Here is a 6,000-nt window from a genome sequence, read left to right as displayed (position 1 = left end):
ATCCTTTATTTCTAGAAGCTTTCTAAGATGGTTTTAACTATTTACCATGGATAGAGATCTCAAATTCCTATATGATCCTATCTTGGAGACATCATCTCTTATCCCTTGAGCTTATCCTCCCTCATATGTGGATCTCAAGCCTAGATTGGTAAATCCTAAACTACCACTTTCACCCTATAAATTTACTGCCTCCCATAGAGTCTGGGTTGGCTTTTGGAGATTACTAGTGCCCTCATGCTACTACTTTAAGCTTAAGGAATCCATCCATTTATGCATTAGGGTTGTATGTGAAGGTTTTATTTGTGGCACGGAAGGACAAGTCAATTAGGGAGACATATACAAACTCAACTTCTATATATGGTTATAACTATCTCCTTTATTTATTAATATGAAAAACACTTTGTTTTCCTATACTTGTGTCATGTTGATGCTTATGTATTTCAATTCCATGTTGACTCATTTAATAGAGATGTTGGATTAGGCTATGTAGATTTTGTAGTTCCTTGTTATGAAACGAGCTCACAAAAAGATAGAAAAGATAGATCAACTCCTTAGAATTCAGCCTCTTCGAGGGGACAACCTCCTTGACATTACATAAATGAACAATTCTTGGATGATTCAAATGACAAAACCTCCTTTCTATATATAAGAGTCTAAGGGTCACAATATAACCAAGCAGATCTAACAATACTAATATAAGGTCACAAAAATAACAATAGAGGGATTCTATGGGGCACAGTAATAACAATATGGGGACAATAGGGGCACAACAATATTAATAAGGGATACAACTACAATATTAATGGGGGCATCACTAGTATTATAGGGACCTAACATGCCCCTCTCCTTCAAAAAAGTGTTGTCCTCAACGCTTGAGTAGTTCTGGATGCTTTTGTATAAAATTCTCATCCTCCCATGTGGAATCTTCAACGGATAAGTTCTTCCACTTGATGAGATACTCTGAAATGGATCGATTTCGTAGTTGTCGAGTTCTTGTTTCTATGACTGCTTCCAGTTCCAATATAATTTTTCCTTCCTCGTCAAGTTCTGGCAATATTGTTTGAACTGGGAGCTTGTCACCTATAACCTTCTTTAAACATGAAACATGGAAAACTGGGTGCACTTGAGAAGCTGCAGGAAGCTCCAATTTGTATGCCATAATACCAATCTTTTCCAACACCTTGTACAGACCATAATACTTTGGTGAAAATTTGTTATCCTTCTTAGCTTTCTTGAGGAGCATTTGTTTATATGGTTGTAGCCGTAGGAATACCCAATCACCTACATCAAAACTTCTTTCATTGCGATGTTGATCTACCTGTTGTTTCATTCTATTCTGCGCCAACACGAGGTTATCCTTTAAGAGTTGGAGAACTTGTTGTTGATGCTCGATGTGATGTTCCACTGTTTGAACCTTAGAATTTTCTCTTAAATATGATGTGATGGGTGGTGGCTGATATCCATAAAGTGCCATAAATGGGGTCATTTTTGTTGCAGTATGGAAGTAAGTGTTATACCACCATTCAGCTAGAGGCAACCATTTGACCCATTGTGTCTGCTTATTAGATACAAAGCAACGAAGATATCCTTCCAAACATTTGTTTACTATCTCAGTTTTCCCATCAGATTGAGGATGATAATATGAGCTATGAGCTAACTGAGTACCAAGACAAGAAAATAATTCTATACAAAAATTTCCTGTAAAAATGGGATCTCTGTCACTTACAATAATTTTTGGGTTTCCATGTAGCTTTTGAATTGTTTCCATAAATGCCGTAGAAACTGTACTAGCTTTAAATGGATGTGATAATGCACAAAAGTGTGCATACTTGGTAAGTCTGTCAACTACCACCATGATGACACTCTTTCCCTCAGACTTGGGTAAACCTGTGATAAAATCCATTGAAACCTCCTCCCAATGTTGGCTTGGAATGGATAAAGGTTGTAATAGACCTGGTGTCTTAATTGTTTCAACTTTATTTTGTTGGCATACCAAACATTCCGCCACAAACTTTTGAATATCCGATTTAAGGCCATCCCAAAAAAATTCCTTCTTAACCTTGTGGTAAGTTTTTAAAAATCCTGAGTGCCCTCCTAATGGAGAAGCATGCAATTTCAGAAGAATCTTTTGTTTGAGTTGGGAATTCTTACAGAGGTATAAACGATCTTTGTACCATAACGAATCATCTTTCCAGCTAAATGTACCAGATGTACTGGAATCTTGTTGTAACTTTCGAATAAGTTCCCACACTTCTTCATCATTCTTCCATTCCTCCCTTGCTTCGTTTATCCAATCTAGTTGGATAATAGAAATGGCGCACAACAATGCTTCTACATCCTCATCCTTTCTTGAGAATGCATCTGCCACAATATTTTGCTTCCCTTTTTTGTATATGATTTCAAAGTCATAACCCAACATCTTTGTGACCCATTTTTGTTGTTCTTCAGAGGATAAGCTTTGTTCTAAAAAGTATTTAAGGCTATCATGATCCGTTTTTACCTTGAAATGTCTTCCCATTAGGTAGGGTCGCCATTTCTTATGTGCATGTAGTATTGCCAACATTTCCTTCTCATAAATAGCTTTGTGTACATACTTTCCCTTGATTGGATGACTTTCGAAAGCAATGGGTCTTTCATCTTGCATTAAAACAACACCAATTCCATTTCCAGAAGCATCACATTCCACAATAAAGGCTTTTGTGAAGTTTGGTGTAGCTAAGACCGGTGCTTGGCACATTGCCTCTTTAAGATCTTTGAAGGCCTTTGTTGCTTGGAGTCCACGAAAATGAACCTTTCTTCAACAATGTTGTTAGAGGTTCTGCTATTTTCCCATAATTCTTAACAAACTTGCGATAATACCCTGTCAACCCGAGAAATCCTTGCAAATGCTTTATGGATGTGGGGATTTCCATTCCTTAATGGTTTTAATTTTGCTAGGGTCTACCTTAACTCCTTCATGAGATACAATATGACCCAGATATTCCACCTCTTGTACTCCAAAGAAACATTTGGATCTTTTTGCATATAATTGTTTCTCCTCCAATAGTTGTAGCACCCTGTCAACGTGTTCAACATGATCCTTCCAAGACTTGTTGTAGATTATATATCATCAAAAAATACTAACACAAATTTTCTAAGGAAGGGTTTGAAAATCGAATTCATCAAACGTTGAAATGTAGAAGGTGCATTGGTAAGGCCAAAAGGCATGACCAAAAACTCATAGTGACCCTCATGAGTTATAAATGCTGTTTCCGGAATGTCTTGAGTCTTCATTCTGATTTGATGATATACTGAACTAAGATCTAACTTGGTGAAGTAAATTGATCCATGCAATTCATACAATAATTCATCAATGACAGGAATGGGAAACTTATCTTTAATAGTGAGCTTGTTGAGATCCCTATAATCCGGACACATGCGCCATGATCCATCCTTCTTGTGCACCAATACTACTGGAGCAGAGAAAGAACTTTGGCTAGGTTTGAATTATACCAGCCTCAAGCATTTCTGCAACCATACGTTCAATTTCACTCTTTTGGGCATAGGGATATCTGTATGGCCTGATGTTTGGAGGAACACCTCCTGGAATCAAATGAATATCATGATCATGATCACGAATAGGTGGGAGACCGTTGGGAGTCTCAAATACCTTGGAATGATTGTCCAAGACTTTCTGGAGATTTGGAGCAATAGATGAATTCAATGTGGAAACATCTAGCGAACATAATCGTGCAATTACACCTCGTTGTTCCTTTTTTAGAAGCTTTGTCATACCGTTAGAGATTATTATCTTTCCCGGTTTCCCTACAATACCCCTTCCGCATAAAATTTCATGAAAAGTTCTTGAAAGTTAAAAGATATTGTACCCAAGGATTGTAGCCATTGGACTCCTAGTACAACATCAGCACCTCCCATTGGAATGGAAAGCATTGGGCTTTTCAATACATATTCTCCCATGGATAGCTTGATATTATGGCACTTTCTAGAGCAATTTATCGTTCCTCCATTTGCAACCATCACTTGACACTCTGGTGCTGGATATAGGAAGCAATTCAATTCTTTTGCTATCTTACAATGAATAAAATTGTGTGTACTTCCTGAATCAATCAACACTATTACCTTTTTCTTCTTGATTTGTCCTTCTATCTTGATGGTTTGAGGAGTGGTAGTTCCAGCCAATGCATTACAAGATATGATTGGATCCATTTCTTCTTTATCTAGGCTTTTTTCCTGGAGTATATCCTCTTCTTTTGACCTTTCTTGCTCCTTTTCTTCTTCCTCTTCACAATCTATGTAGAATAATTTCTTCCCAGTACACTTATGACCTTTAGTGTATTTGCTATCACAACTGTAACAAAGTCCTTTTGCTCTTTTTTCTTCCAATTGTTGTGGTGTCAACCTTATAGGTTGTGGAAGGCTAGGGGCAACAACACTTCCATCTTTATAGTTGTGAGTGATATGATTCTTGGTTGCCATAATTTTGCTTTCCAATTTCCTTGCTAACCTGAATGCCTTCTCTAATGAATCAGGTTCCCAAAGGCGAACATCATGTTGGATATTATCCTTTAAAGTCCCTATGAACACATCAATCCTGTGCTCCTCTGGAATATTTTTTACCCTTATGTTCAATTTTTGGAACTCCTAAATGTGCTCCATTATTGAACCCTTTTGTTTGAGACTTATCAATTGGCTAAAAAAAGTGTTGCTTTTTGTATCCTCATAATGTGCTGTCAGTTCTTCCGTAAAAATTGCCCAAGTGATAATTTGTTTACGAGAGCAAAGCCATTGATACCATACAAACTGATTTGGTTCCAAATATAAAGTTGCAATACGTGCCTTTTGTGTGTTTTGTACATTATTGAGATCGAAAAATTGCTCCATCTGTAATATCCATGTTGTGGGATCCTTGCCATCAAACTTCCTCATATCGATTTTTTGAATATGGTGGGTCTTCGATCCAACATTAGGGTCTATGGAATCATGATTAACATTTCTTTTGTTTTCATCATAAGTTTCTTTTACTACGCTTTCACCATTAGTGACCATTTCTTGTAGCAACTTATTCATATTTATTTTCAATTATTCCATCTTATCATCCATACCATCTATTTTAGCGTCCATGCCATTCATCTTAGCTTCCATGCCATCCATCTTAGCTTCTATGCCTTTCCTTAAACAATCCATCTTAGCTTCTACACCTTTCTTTAAACCATCCATCTTAGCTTCTACATCTTTCTTTAAACCATCCATCTTAGATTCTGTTACTTATTGTGCAAGTGACACTTGTTGCACTTGGTCTCGTAATTTTGATATATTATGTTGCATTTCTTCCTCTTCTTCATGAGTCATGCTAGATATTTCAGGTTGCTTACTAGGTGTTTGCATTTTTTCCTCGGGGCATCAATTACCGATAATAATGCTTTACTATGCCCTTTGAATTCCTTCAAACTAATTTTTCAAACCAAGCTTATGCAAAAATTAAAAGAAAAACTACACACCTTTTTTCACTTTGTAGGAGCTTGATATTTAATCTGATGTATCTTTGTAATTTCAGATCATCCAGTTCTGAAATTGCAACCTGTAGTAGCCCTCTGTGTTCTCTTTCCAATGCCACCAGTCTGATCCAAATTGGATTCTCCAAGGAAGAGTTATGCACAATCTCCCAAGATGACCTGATTATAGACCTTTCCAGAAGAGCGAACTTGTATGAAGTGCTACGTGTCACTGTTTATGTTATGAAACCAGCGCAAGAAAAAGATAGAAAAGATAGATCAACTCCTTAAAATTCAACCTCTTCGAGGGGGCAACCTCCTTTACATTACATAAATGAACAATTCTTGGATGATTCAAATGACAAAACTCCTTTCTATATATAGGAGTCTAAGGAGTCACAATATAACCCAGCCGACCTAACAATAATAATATAAAGCCACAAAAATAACAATAGAGGGATTCTATGGGGCAAAGTAATAAAAATATGGGGACAATAGGGGCACAACA

Source organism: Pinus tabuliformis, chromosome 4_2 (genome assembly GCF_031772625.1).
Source record: "Pinus tabuliformis cultivar Carrire ecotype Pingquan chromosome 4_2, CPIR1, whole genome shotgun sequence".
In the NCBI taxonomy this organism is placed as follows: Eukaryota; Viridiplantae; Streptophyta; class Pinopsida; order Pinales; family Pinaceae; genus Pinus; species Pinus tabuliformis.
This window is presented reverse-complemented; position numbering follows the sequence as displayed.